This window comes from Rutidosis leptorrhynchoides, chromosome 11 (genome assembly GCF_046630445.1).
Source record: "Rutidosis leptorrhynchoides isolate AG116_Rl617_1_P2 chromosome 11, CSIRO_AGI_Rlap_v1, whole genome shotgun sequence".
Taxonomy (NCBI): domain Eukaryota; kingdom Viridiplantae; phylum Streptophyta; class Magnoliopsida; order Asterales; family Asteraceae; genus Rutidosis; species Rutidosis leptorrhynchoides.
The window spans coordinates 373,299,950-373,314,924 of record NC_092343.1 but is presented as its reverse complement, the minus strand read 5'-3'; the positions used below and the strand labels follow the sequence as shown (position 1 = coordinate 373,314,924).

At 33.5% G+C, this 14,975-nt stretch overlaps 1 protein-coding gene across 1 annotated transcript in view; it reads left to right on the top strand.

Moving 5' to 3' along the window:
- Window positions 1–14,122, top strand: part of LOC139876501 (thylakoid membrane protein TERC, chloroplastic-like) — a 73,072-nt gene extending 58,950 nt beyond the window's left edge. Inside the window, exon 13 of the transcript XR_011768140.1 lies at window positions 14,099–14,122. The gene's annotated coding sequence lies outside the window, so the exon portion shown is untranslated. The remainder of the gene's footprint in view (window positions 1–14,098) is intronic.
- Window positions 14,123–14,975: the final 853 nt, after the last annotated feature.

Below are 14,975 nucleotides of genomic sequence, written 5' to 3'. Positions count from 1 at the left end.
AGTTCACAATCGTAGTCGTTTAGCGTCTCAATCCATCGACGCTGTCTCATGTTCAATTGCTTCTGATCGAAGATGTGCTGGAGACTCTTGTGATCGGTAAAGATTGTACTCTTTGTTCCATAAAGATAGTGTCTCCACAGCTTCAATGCGAAGACAACGGCTCCAAGTTCGAGATCATGAGTAGTGTAGTTTCACTCGTGGACCTTCAGTTGACGAGATGCATAGGCAATAACCTTCGTTCTTTGCATCAACACACATCCAAAACCATTCCTTGAAGCATCGCAGTACACAACGAAGTCGTTGTAGTGACCCGGAAATTTCGGATCAAATTTAAACTTTAATCTTTATATGTTTCCGACACGATAAGCAAAGTCCGTAAGTTTGAGTCTCAAAAAGTTTGACTGTTTCAAATATTCAATTGACCTGTGACATTCCCAACGATTCACGAACAGTTAATTGTATATATATATATATATATATATATATATATATATATTGTAACATAAGTAAATTGTAAATATTATATATATAGAAATTTATAATAACTTAGTTCATATAAATAGTTATGTAGTAATATTATTTGTTATATTAAAAGGTATTAGCATTCTTATTATTAAAATTTATTATTAATTATTGTTATTAATATTAAAATACAACTTATTATCATTAATATTATTATTAATATTATGATTATATTTATTATTATAATTATTATTAGTATTTATTATTATTAATATTATCAATATAATTAATTAAAAATGATTTATGGATACTAATAGATACAAAATCGGTTTTCAATCCCATCTGCTTTCATTACTTTATATGATTTCCTTCTTTGATTGAACCTTTCTTGCTCCAATCACATGCATCTACGAATGGGTATTATTAACAAAGGTTACTGTATAAGATTTGATTGACACTGTGTTTAATTATCACTGCTTTTTAATTGATTGTCATTTGTCCTTAAATGATTGTCATTCGAATCAATACATACACAATTGCACGATTATTAAAGTTAAGACTCTGTTGTGATTTCATCTATCTATTTCCTCCTATACATACAAACACATACTGAAAATATAGATATCTTTCTTATGGAACTTCTTTCCCCGAGACAACCAATCATCATCTTCTTTCTATTATATCTGTTTCATTTTTATCAAATACATTCACCACCTACGGGTTTATACTACTACTAATCTTGTTTTTATGTTCGAACCATGGTGAACCATCACCACCGACGGCCAACACCATAACCTCCACATCAAACCTTGCAACCTTGCTCTTTCACCTTTTATTTCATGTGAGACTCACCACTAACGAGCCACAAATTGAAACCGTTAACCATCTTTAATCAACTCCAACCCAAACCCACTTGATTATCACCCTAAACCGCCAACGACAATCACCCATGAAACCATCGCCAACCTCATTCTCTCTCTCCTGGTTCTAATCCGAATAACCACCAAACAAACCATCTCAAAACAACAAAATAATTAATTGATTCCTGTTTCTATCACCAAGCCAGGAATCTCTATTACCACCTCTCCATAAAACCGTTAACCTACGCTAACCCCATGTCGACAACACCACTCAACAAATATTACTAAGGCTCGTTTTACATTTCTACTTCAAACTAAATCAAACCACCTGCTACTATTGTCTACTCTTTTCAATTCAAACACACCCAAACTCATTTGAATTGTTGTTGCTCATGTTAACCGAAGACCACCACATAACTGGTACCTGCATCCACCACTGTACTATTTCTGTTCAGCTGTGAAATCACCACAAACGTCACCTGCAACTTCTGTTTCCATTCAATATTACCTACTGCAGCTGCTATTCTCATTCTAATTTTTTTCCTGAAGATGAAAGAGTGTAACGAATGTAAATATCGAATATGATGATGATGAATGGAGGTTACGACAATGATGAACAGATAATGATAATGATATGTTTATTTTTTTTTTCTCCTAATGGCCGACAAACCCTAAGCCCCACTTCCAATTCTAATTAGTTCCTGATATTTTATTTTATTTTTTTTATAAATCGAAAACCTTTATTCAGTTGTCGACTTCTGCTTGGAATTACCTGGACACCGAAATCTTCTTTCAAACTTGGGCCGTAAACTCTATTTGGTTGTTGGGCCATTGTGATTCGTTTACAGTTGGGTCGATATCATTTTCTGTTGGGCCGTTTTCTTTCTTGGGGCATAGCAAAAACCACTTGTTACTCATTTGAAGATGATATGGCTATGCTTAGGATGAATTACGTGATGTATATGATGATAGTTTAGGTTAACCGGGTTTAAAAAGGATGAGGAAGATGGTATTGATACATATGATCACACTTAATTATTTAATTATACGAAGTAATATTATGCATTAGCCGGAATACATCTGTTATGATTATGATTAGATGATCAAGAAGATGATAAGCATGATTGTTATGTTAAGGATGATGATGACGATGAAGAAAAGAAACTGATACAGTATAGGATAAATAAGTTTAAAGTATGCACTATAACAGAAACGAAATGCAGAGTAGATGGTTGGGTGTTTGGTCGGATTACCATGAGGTCGTGGGTTCAATCCCTACCTATAGCATTTTTTCTGTTTAATTGAACTTGGGCTTGTGAAATCTTAATTGCTGCTGGGCCGAAATCCAATTTAAATTGTTGGGCCGAGTTTACTAGTTGGGCCGGATGTGATTTGCTGTTGGGCTAAGATAATACGGGTTATATTGAATGAATACCGAATATAATCAGAAAATTAGAAATAGACGAATGGTGTAGAAGGTGTTTTGCTGAGCGAGAGGTCACGGGTTCGAGTCCCATTCGTGGCCATTTTCTTTTTAAAGGCTTCTTTTAAGGTAGTTTCTATTATTATTAATAATATTACTATTATTAGTTCATTATTACCATTATTATTATTTATAATGTCATTATTATTATTAGATATTGTTATCATGATGATTGTTAGTGCCCCTAATATATTAAAAGCTGTTATAATTCAGTAGGCTTATAACTACCTTTAGTGGTTTGATTCTTGATGTTATAATTCAGTAGGCTTATAACTACCTTTAGTGATTTGATTCTTGATTAAGAATACTAATAATGAAGTGTAAGAACAAAGATGATAATGGAGAGAAAGAAAGAAACACTTTGTAAGTGTGAGAAATTGTGCAAGTTTAATGCTTGCATTCATGAGTATTTATAGCCTAAAATCTCAATATAAAAATACATACTTTGTGTACCAAAATTGACTATATGTATACACCAAAATTGACTATCCATATCTATATTATTATTATTATTATAACACTCCCCCTTGGATAGCAATTTTATTTTGTTGAAGATCAACTATAAATTACTGCCTCGTTAAAAACCTTGCTAAAGAAAACCCAGTGGGAAAAAACTTTAGCTAAGGGAAAAAGAGTGCAGCATGGAGTTGACTCCCCCTCAAGTAGACATCGCTTCAGCTGTTACATCTTTTGAACATGTCTCATGCCAATGTTATGAACGTGTGTTCTGAAAATAGCAGTTGGAAGTGCTTTCGTGAAAAGATCAGCAGAGTTTTTGCTAGATTGCACATATCTCATTTCAATCTGGTTGTCCTTAATGAGATTTTGAGTGTATGAGAAGAATCTAGGTGGTATGTGTTTTGTTCGGTCACTTTTGATATACCCTTCTTTCATCTGTGCTATGCAAGCTGCATTATCTTCATAGATAGTTGTTGGACTTTTATCGCGTTCTAGTCCACAAGAATCAGTAATGAGTTGTGTCATTGATCTCAACCAAAAACATTCTCGAGTAGCTTCATGTAATGCAATCACTTCGGCATGATTTGACGATGTAGCAACAAGTGTTTGTTTTTGAGAACGCCATGATATTGCAGTACCTCCATTTAGGAATACATATCCAGTTTGAGATTTAGCTTTATGTGGATCAGATAAATAACCTGCATCTGCATAACCAACCAAATCTTGTTTTGATTCGTTAGAATAAAATAATCCTAAATCAGTAGTTCCTCGAAGGTATCGAAATATGTGTTTGATCCCATTCCAGTGTCTTTTGGTAGGAGCAGAGCTGAACCTTGCCAACAAATTAACTGCAAAAGAAATGTCAGGTCTTGTACAATTTGTAAGATACATAAGAGCTCCAATTGCACTAAGATATGGCACTTCTGGTCCAAGAATGTCTTCTTGATCTTCACATGGACGAAATGGATCAGCTTCAACATTGAGTGATCTAACAACCATAGGAGTACTTAATGGTTTTGCCTTGTCCATATTGAAACGTTTCAAAATCTTTTCAGTATATGTTGTTTGATGTACAAGTAAACCATTAGGCATATGCTCAATTTGTAAACCAAGGCAATACTTGGTTTTTCCGAGATCTTTCATTTCAAATTCTTTCTTTAGAAGTTGAATGGCTTCATGGATCTCTTTATTTGTACCTATGATGTTAAGATCATCAACATAAACAGCTATGATCACATATCCGGATGTTGTTTTCTTAATGAAAACACAAGGGCAAGTAAGATTATTTGTATACCCTTTGCTTATCAAGTAATCACTTAATCGGTTATACCACATACGTCCCGATTGTTTTAACCCATATAAAGATCTTTGTAATTTAATCGAATACATTTCTTTGGGTTTTGCATTTGATGCTTCTGGTACCTTAAATCCTTCAGGTATCTTCATATATATATCACTATCAAGTGATCCATATAGATAAGCAGTCACAACATCCATGAGATGCATTTCTAAATTTTTAGAAACTGCCAGACTGATTAAGTACCTAAAAGTAATTGCATCCATAACAGGAGAATAAGTTTCTTCATAATCAATTCCCGGTCTTTGAGAAAAACCTTGAGCTACAAGTCTAGCTTTATACCTTGTAACTTCATTTTTCTCATTTCTTTTTCGGACAAAAATCCATCTGTATCCTACAGGTTTCACATCTTTAGGAGTGAGAATGATGGATCCGAAAACTTTTCTTTTATTGAGTGATTCTAATTCAGCTCGTATTGCTTCTTTCCATTGAGCCCAATCATGTCTATTTTGACATTCAACCATAGATGTTGGTTCTGGATCATCATCATTATTCATGATGTCATATGCAACATTAAATGAAAATTTCTCATCAAGATTTTTCATTTCATTTCGGTTCCATAATATTTTTGAATATGCATAATTGATTGCAATTTCTGTATTGACATCATCAATCTCCTCTGCAGTAGGAGTACTGATTTGTGGTTCTTCTTGAACACTTTCTTTTACTTCATTATCAGCTGATTTTCTTTTTCGAGGATTTTTATCCTTTGAACCGATTGGTCTTCCACGTTTCTGACGTGGCAAAGATTCATGAGTGACGTTATTGCCAGCTTTTGGAATTTCAATTCGAGCTGGAGTATTTACTGCTGGTATATATGATTTTGTCACCGTTTTTGTATCTGTAAATGCATCAGGCAATTGATTTGCAAGTTCTTGTATATGCATTATCTTTTGAACTTCTGTCTCGCATTCTTTTGTGCGAGGATCAAGATACTTTAATTGAGGTTCACACCATGAAACATCATTTTCTTTATTTTTCATTTCTCCCCCTAATCTAGGGAACAATGTTTCATTAAAATGACAATCAGCAAAACGTGCTGTAAAAACGTCACCTGTCATAGGTTCAATATACCTTAATATTGAAGATGTTTCATATCCAACATATATTCCCAACCTCCTTTGAGGACCCATTTTTGTACGTTGTGGTGTCGCAATTGGAACATACACTGCACAACCAAATGTTCTAAGATGGGAAATATTTGGCTCTTGACCAAAAGCAAGTTGTAGGGGGGAATATTTATGACTTGCACTTGGTCTGATGCGAATCAATGCAGCAGCATGTAAAATTGCATGACCCCATATAGATACAGGGAGTTTTGTTCTCATTATCAATGGTCTAGCGATTAACTGTAAACGTTTAATCAATGACTCGGCTAAACCATTTTGTGTATGCACATGAGCAACAGAATGTTCAACAACAATTCCTATAGACATGCAATAGTCATTAAATGCTTGAGATGTAAATTCACCAGCATTATCAAGTCTCACCCTTTTAATGGTGTAATCAGGAAAATGAGCTCTCAATTTAATAATTTGGGCAAGAAATTTTGTAAATGCCACATTACGGCTTGATAACAGACAAACATGAGACCATCTGCTAGATGCGTCTATTAGAACCATGAAATATCTAAATGGTCCACATGGTGGATGAATTGGTCCACATATATCACCTTGAATTCTTTCAAGAAACATTGGTGATTCTTTCTCAACCTTAAGTGGTGAGGGTCTAGTTATCAATTTTCCAAGAGAGCAAGATGTACATGGAACCATTGTATCATGATGGATTTTTCTATCCTTTAGTGGATGTCCATGAGTACATTCAATAATCCTTTTCATCATTGTTGATCCTGGATGGCCTAATCTGTTATGCCATAAACTGAATACACCAGGATCAATATATTTTTCGTTAACTACCATATGTATTTCTGGTACATTTATATGTGTATAATGTAATCCAGAACTAAGTCTTGGCAGTTTTTCAACCACATGACTCTTGTCAGTGATACTTAAATATTTCTCATTTTCTGTTGTCACTGACTGATAATCATACCCGTTAAGGTATATGTCGGAGAAACTCAATAAATTTCTGCTTGACTTGGGAGAAAATAAGGCATCATTTATTAAAATTTTTGTACCATTTGGTAGTATGAAATTTGCCTTTCCTATCCCTTTTATCAAGTTAGCAGGTCCTGATATTGTATGTATAGTTCCTTCCGTTGGTTTTAGATCAATAAAATATTTCTCGGATTTAAGTATAGTGTGTGTAGTTCCACTGTCTGCTATACAGAGATCTCCACCACTTGATTGATGTTGTATTCCAGCAAAATTCATATTGAACTTCATATATAAGAAATAAATAGTGAGTACATTAATATTACACAATATTTTAAACGCAAATAGATAGTACTGAAACATTTAGCAAACATAATGACAAAGACAGACGATATTAAATCGTTTATTTTTCAAAAGACACACAACTTAAACATTCAAGAAATCTTCATATAAATCAGATGGTTTCTCAGTGACTGTTGGATCAATATTATCCACAAAATTTACTTCCTTTTCTTTACCTTTCAGCGAATCCTGATACATCTTAACAAGATGTTTAGATGTTCGGCAAGTATTAGCCCAGTGGCCCATTCTACCACATCTGTAGCAAGATTCTTCAGAATTTTTAGAAGAATTTTCTTCAACATCTTGTTTAATGGGCTTGTTTTGTGGTTGATATTTATATTTTCGTGGATTACTATTTCTTTGACCACCACGGCCACGACCACGACCACGTCCACGCCCATTACCATTACCATAAGGATGGTTTCTACCATAGTTATGGCTTTTGGCATGATGATGGTGATGGTTATTATAACCACGACCTTGCCCGCGTCCTTGTCCCTGTTTATAATTATTTGCAGTATTTGCTTCAGGGATTGCAAGTGTACCAGTAGGACGGGATTGCTGATTTTTCATTAATAGCTCATCATTTTGCTCTGCAACTAAGAGATATGAATTAAGTTCAGGATATGTTTTGAACTTTAGCATTCTCAAATTTCTTTGCACTGTGATGTTTGCAGCATTCATTGTGGAGAAAGTTTTCTCCATCATGTCTGCATCACTAATTTCATGTCCACAGAATTTAAGTTGTGAACATGTATTATACAGAGCTGAGCTGTATTCATTTACTTTCTTAAAGTCTTGGAACCTTAATGTTCTCCATTGTTCCATTGCAGCTGGAAGTAAAATTTCTCTTTGATTATTGAATCTGCTTTTGAGACCTTCCCATAAAACATGGGGATCTTCTACAGTCACATAATTATTTTGTAAGCATTCATCAATATGTTGATGAATAAAGCAACATGCCGTAGCTTGTTCTTTTTCAGAACAAGTGTTGTTTTCATTTATGGTTTCAAGAATGCCCATTGATTTAAGATGCATTTTTACTTTTATAACCCATGGCATGTAGTTGTTTCCAGTTGATTCTAAAGGAGTAAATTTAAGCTTTTCCAGATTCGACATTTTCTATTATCAAAAATTAAAACAAACATCATGATAAATTAGAGTCAATTTATATTCATAAGTATATAAACATTAAACATAAATTTAATATAACATAAATGATAAGTAGGTGACAGTGTCGACCATGTGTAAGCAATCATAAATAAATGTTATATAACAAAAATATAAATATTAGTAAACATAAATGAAAATTTGGCGACAGTGTCGACCATATATTTTTTCAGGTGGTATAACCGACCTATATCATTCTGGTGGTATAACCGACCATATATCATTTTGGTGGTATAACCGACCATATATCATTTTGGTGGTATAACCGACCATATATCATTTTGGTGGCAGAGCCAACCATATTTAGTATTAAGATTATCGTGCTGATAACGTGTTATAATTCAGTAGGCTTATAACTACCTTTAGTGGTTTGATTCTTGATGTTATAATTCAGTAGGCTTATAACTACCTTTAGTGATTTGATTCTTGATTAAGAATACTAATAATGAAGTGTAAGAACAAAGATGATAATGGAGAGAAAGAAAGAAACACTTTGTAAGTGTGAGAAATTGTGCAAGTTTAATGCTTGCATTCATGAGTATTTATAGCCTAAAATCTCAATATAAAAATACATACTTTGTGTACCAAAATTGACTATATGTATACACCAAAATTGACTATCCATATCTATATTATTATTATTATTATAACAAAAGCATTATTTTCATTAATCACCTTAAGAGTATTATTATTATTATTATTATAAGTATTATTATAATTAGTATTATTAATATTGTTATTATTAATATTATTATCAAAATAGGTATTATTATTAAATAATATTGTTTTTAATATTACCTTTGTTAAACTCAAAAACTACCTTTTTAAGCAGTTAAATATTTCGTACATAAAAATATACTTATTACGTGTACTATAAATATATTAAGAATTTCACATAACTATATATATATATATATATATATATATATATATATATATATATATATATATATATATATATATATATATATATATATATATATATATATATATATATATATATCAAACTTACTAATATTATTTATATAAATACTTACAAATAGCAAACTATCGATTTTTAAATATAACATTAAACAAGTATGGATAAATTAATGTAACTATATAAATAATAACCATTTTGAATATAAACACAAATTAAATATATAATATATAAATTAAGATATAATAAATTGTTCGATTATGAGTATACGTTTAAATATATATACATACAAATGGTATAGGTTCGCGAATCTGGGGCCAACCCTGCATTGTTCAATTTAATCATATGTATTTTTACTACAAAATACATTAGGTGAGTTTCATTTGATCCCTTTTACTCTTTACATTTTTGGGACTGAGAATACATGCGCTTTTATAAATGTTTGACGCAATAGACACAAGTACCTTAACTGCATTCTATGATAGAATTATCTGGGATTGGGTTTATTATTATGACACACATTAGCCCCCGGTTTCCATTAGAGCGTATAAGCTCCTGAGCCGGGTGGATGGTTTATTATTTATGACATGTTGGCACCGGTTGTCCTATATTTTATAAACATGTGTTCAGCCGTGGGGTGTAAAGACCGGCACAGAGGTCCTATATTTTGAAGGCAAATGTATTCAGCCGTGGGGTGAAAGACCGGCACAGATGGTTACTATTATATTTTGAATCCTCACCAGGTGTTCTTCATATGAAAGATATTTTTTTTGTGCAGTTGGAATGGGACTTCTGCACGTTTTATAATATTTAAAATCTTGTGGTCTATTAAAATAATGAAAATGAAATGATTATTATACACTGATGAACTCACTAACCTATGAAATCTTGTGGTCTATTATTATGATTTGATATATATAGGTTAAACCTATAACTCACCAACATTTTTTTTGACGTTTTAAGCATGTTTATTCTCAGGTGATTATTAAGAGCTTCCGCTGTCGCATACTTAAATAAGGACGAGATTTGGAGTCCATGCTTGTATGATATTGTGTAAAAACTGCATTCAAGAAACTTATTTTGTTGTAACATATTTGTATTGTAAACCATTATGTAATGGTCGTGTGTAAACAGGATATTTTAGATTATCATTATTTGATAATCTACGTAAAGCTTTTTAAACCTTTATTGATGAAATAAAGGTTATGGTTTGTTTTAAAAATGAATGCAGTCTTTGAAAAACGTCTCATATAGAGGTCAAAACCTCGCAATGAAATCAATTAATATGGAACATTTTTAATCAATAAGAACGGGACATTTCACGTGGAGAGTGCGAAAATGTTGTACTAGAAGGTTCTTGAACTTCTAGATATTCTTTGTTCCTTGCAGTACTTTCGAATGGATAAGGGAGAAAGTCGTAGTTCTCCTCTTCGGGAACATTCCAATCCCATTTTGTTTCTTCATCGAACACTATATCTCGACTTGAGATTACTTTACTGGTCTTGGGATTGTATAACTTGTAACCCTTCGAACTTGAGTCATAGCCCACGAATATGAGTTTCTCACTTTTATCATCGAGCTTCGTCCTCTTCTGATCTGGCACATGAGCATATGCCACACTTCCGAACACTCGAAGGTGTGAGATGCCGGGCTTCCTTCCACTCCAAGCTTCAATGGGCGTTTTGTTCTTGACGCTTCTAGTGGGCGAGCGATTTGCAAGATAGATCGCACAGTCTACTACCTCAGCCCAAAATTCCTTAGGCATACTTTTGCTCTTTAACATACTCCGGGCCATATCAAGAATGGTCCTATTTTTTCTTTCCACAACACCATTTTGTTGAGGTGAATACGGAAGAGTTAGAGGATGTCGTAACCCATGTTGTCACAAAATTCCTTGAATTCCTTGGATGTGAACTCTCCTCCACGATCGGATCTCATCGTCTTTATGGTGAGACCACTTTGATTCTCCACAAATGCTTTAAACTTCTTGAACATTCCAAAAGCTTCCGACTTCTCTTTTAGAAAATAGACCCATGTCTTTCGACTAAAATCATCAATGAATAGAAGAAAATATCTATTTTTACCAAAAGACGGTGGGCTTATGGGTCCACACACATCCGTGTGAATAAGTTCTAGAGGTTTCTTCGCTCTACTAGAAGCTTCTGTTGGAAAACTGTTTCGGAAGTGCTTTCCTAGAAGGCATCCCTCACATATTTGATCCGGATGATTAATTGGAGGTAAACCCTTCACCATTCCTTTACTTGATAATAATTTTAAGCCTCCAAAATTTAAGTGCCCGTATCTCATGTGCCAAAGCCAAGAATTATCTTTGAAACATGCTTTTAAACATCTTGGAATGTCATGTTGAATATTTAGCATGAACATCCTATTCATTGACATTGGCACCTTAGCAATCAAACCTCCTTTTTGGTCTCTTAAAGAAAGGGTATGATTTATCATGTGAATATCATAGCCTTTCTCCAAGAGTTGTCCAATACTCAGTATATTCGTCTTCATATTGGGCACATAATACACGTTAGAGATAAATTGATGCCTTCCATTTTTTAAGCGGATGAGAATCTTACCTTTGCCTTTAACCGGGACTTTAGAGGAATCTCCGAAGGTGATATTTCCACTAATTACCTCGTCTAACTCCACAAACATGTTTTTGTCACCGCACATATGGTTGCTTGCACCCGTGTCGAGATACCACAAATTTGATTCTCCATTATCTTCACATTTGCATGCTAGTAACAAAGTGTTTTTCACGGCTTCGGTATCTTCTTGCACTAAATTTGCTCTTTCTTGCACGTAATTGTTTGACTTCTCGCATTCCGAAGCATAGTGGCCAAATTTATGACAATTATAGCATTTGGTTTGAGAATTGTCATACCTTGGCCTTCTACTTGTGTAGCCTCTCTCGCGACCTCTTGTCGGGTGAAAATTTTGACTTCTTTCTTCATTTCTGTAAGAACTATAACCTCCACGTTTGATATATCCTTGTCCTCGTCCTCGGCCACGTACTTGACCACGACCTCGTTGACTCGTTTGATGAGTCTTTTCACTACTCTCTTCCTTGAAAGAGAGTTTTGCTTGTAAAGCTTGCTCCAAAAGGCTCTTTACTTTTCTTATTAAACCTCTCTTCATGGGCTTGTAGTGAACCCATGAGTTCATCGATAGTCATTGATTCTATATCTTTAGATTCTTCAATGGCTACGACTATATAGTCGAATTTTGAATCTAATGATCTAAGAATCTTCTCAATGACTCTTACATCACTTAGAGTTTCACCATTTCTCTTTAATTGATTGACAACCGCCAAGACTCTTGTAAAATAATCAGAAATTGATTCTGAGTCTTTCTTGTTTAAAGATTCGAACTCACCTCGTAGTGTTTGTAGTCGAACCTTTTTCACCTTATCAACTCCCTTATAAGAATTCTCCAAGATCTCCCATGCTTTCTTGGCGGTGGTTGCACTTGCAATTTTCTCAAAAGCTCCATCATCTACACTTTGTTGGATGATGGAAAGAGCCTTTTGATCATTCGTCTTCATTAATTTTTTCTCCTTGCTGAGAGGACCTTTTTCTGCAGGTTCCTCATAGTCTTCCTCCACAATCTCCCATAAGTCTTGTCCACCTAGGAAGGTCTTCATTTGGATGCTCCATCGATCATAATTATCCTTTGTGAGGTGTGGAAACGTGATGACATTGTTGGCCATCATCTTGTTAAACCAAGCTCTTGATACCAATTTGTTGGAAATAGGAGGTTATGTATATTATTTGTGGAAGAGAGGATTGATGATTTAGAAGTTTGATTGATATTGAAAGCTTTGTTTTATTGCTTATTGTTTTGCTTTGCTTGATTACAAATGAGGGGTGAAGCCCTCTATTTATACTACTCAATGGAGTAGTCTAGAACTCTTCATCATCTACTAATATCTAGATATTTCCCAAGTATTATCTAGATATTTCCTAAGTATTATCTTTAGATATTTTACAAGATTTTTCTACACACTTTCACTACTAGATATTACAAGAAGTTTCTACATAATGGACTACAATCTTGATCCATATACTTGTATACTTGCAAGCCCATATCCAAAACACATAGCCCAAAATCAAGTTTAACTTCCAACATGGTTAATTTTTCCGATCTCAAAATTCAACATATTTCTAAATATTTTTTTAATACACTTTCTACCAATATTTTTCTAGGTTGACTCGAAACCAACAGTTTTTGGTGTGTGACAAGAGACCCCTTCGTTGTATTCTCATCTAATCTCTTTGCTATTATAGTTATATTTTGTTGTTTAGTTAAACCAGGGTTGACTTTCAACTAACTTGTCTATGATTGTTAATATAGTTTGCATTTCTTATTTTCTTATTTATTTACTTTTTTTGTAAAGCTTATATACTTTGTGTTTGATGCATGTTTAAGGTCTTTATATTCATTAATTTTAAGCCGGAAACAAGAAAAGATGAAAGAAAATAAGAAAAGATGAAAGAAAACAGGAAAAGGAAAAATAAGAAAAGAGAAGAAGGAAACAAACTAACTTTTGGTAGCTGGAGAAGCTGGAGAAGATGAAGAAGAAGGATTTTTGGGTTTTAAGTTGATAAAAGGTCGCAAGTCTTTTTAGATCTGTTGATTTATACATTTACATTTTAAATATTTAAATTTCCTTATAGTTTATCAAGTTTATCAAATGACATTAACAGCCCCTAGACTTTCACTAAGCGTAAATAACAAAAACAAACTTGTTGATCACTCTTAAACTTTTAATAAAATGACAATAACAGTCCCTATTATGTATATAATGTCAGAATATGTCTATTTATATTAAAAAATCAATGAAAGTCAACATCTAAGTTCTCCCCCGAGTGCTTCCCGAGTCGCCGAGAACTCCTCAAAAACTTCATGCCGAGTTCTCCCCAAGTCTCGAGTTTTACAACCTTGGTCGAAACCAATAACATGTTATTATATTTTTTCTTCCAGCCTTCGATTGGTATTGTTCTCAGCTTTAATGGAAACAAAATGATCCTAGACTTCTTCGGTTAGTACCTAAGCAAACCAAAACCCACATTTACCTTCTCATAGGTTATTTGTAAATTGTAACTTTTACACTTAATCTTAATCAATTCTAATCATTTGGTCGCACCCAAAGATGTATTGGTTGAAGTAGTTTTTTCTTTTTATTTATTCAAGACCCGTTCTCAAATTGTACACGCTTCTTCCAAAGCGTACATCTTTCTCGATGTAGATGGTGATATCTATGGATGTTATAAGATGTTTTTGTCTAAACAAAAACTAATAAATATAGAATTGTTTACAAAAAAGGGTAAAGGGGGAGAGAAAAAAATTGTCACTATCAGGTATGAACGAACTAAATATCACAAAATAGTATCGGTATTCTATTTAGCAAAAACTTCCATCAAACATGCAAATGTTAAACATTCATTCACATTCAGAAAAATGCAATTCCAAAAACAAATACCCAAATAAACATTCCTAGTGCTTACTTTAGTTTGGAGACGATATTAGAAATTTAGAACTAACCCACCACTATTTAGAGGTGTTAAAAGTGTGGAATCAAAAACACTAACAACGTAGAAACTACCACATTAACACTGCCCTTGTTTGAGTTTATATAACATGACCAAATGAAGGTTCTACACATCAACTTCATATTAAAGGGTAACTCACCTTTCGATAATCACATGTAAATATCATCTTTTAAGGCTTTCGAGGTGGCTACGTTCTGACTGAAATGTCCCGTTCTTATTGATTAAAAACGTTCCATATTAATTGATTTCGTTGCGAGGTTTTGACCTCTATATGAGACGTTTTTCAAAGACTGCATTCATTTTAAAAC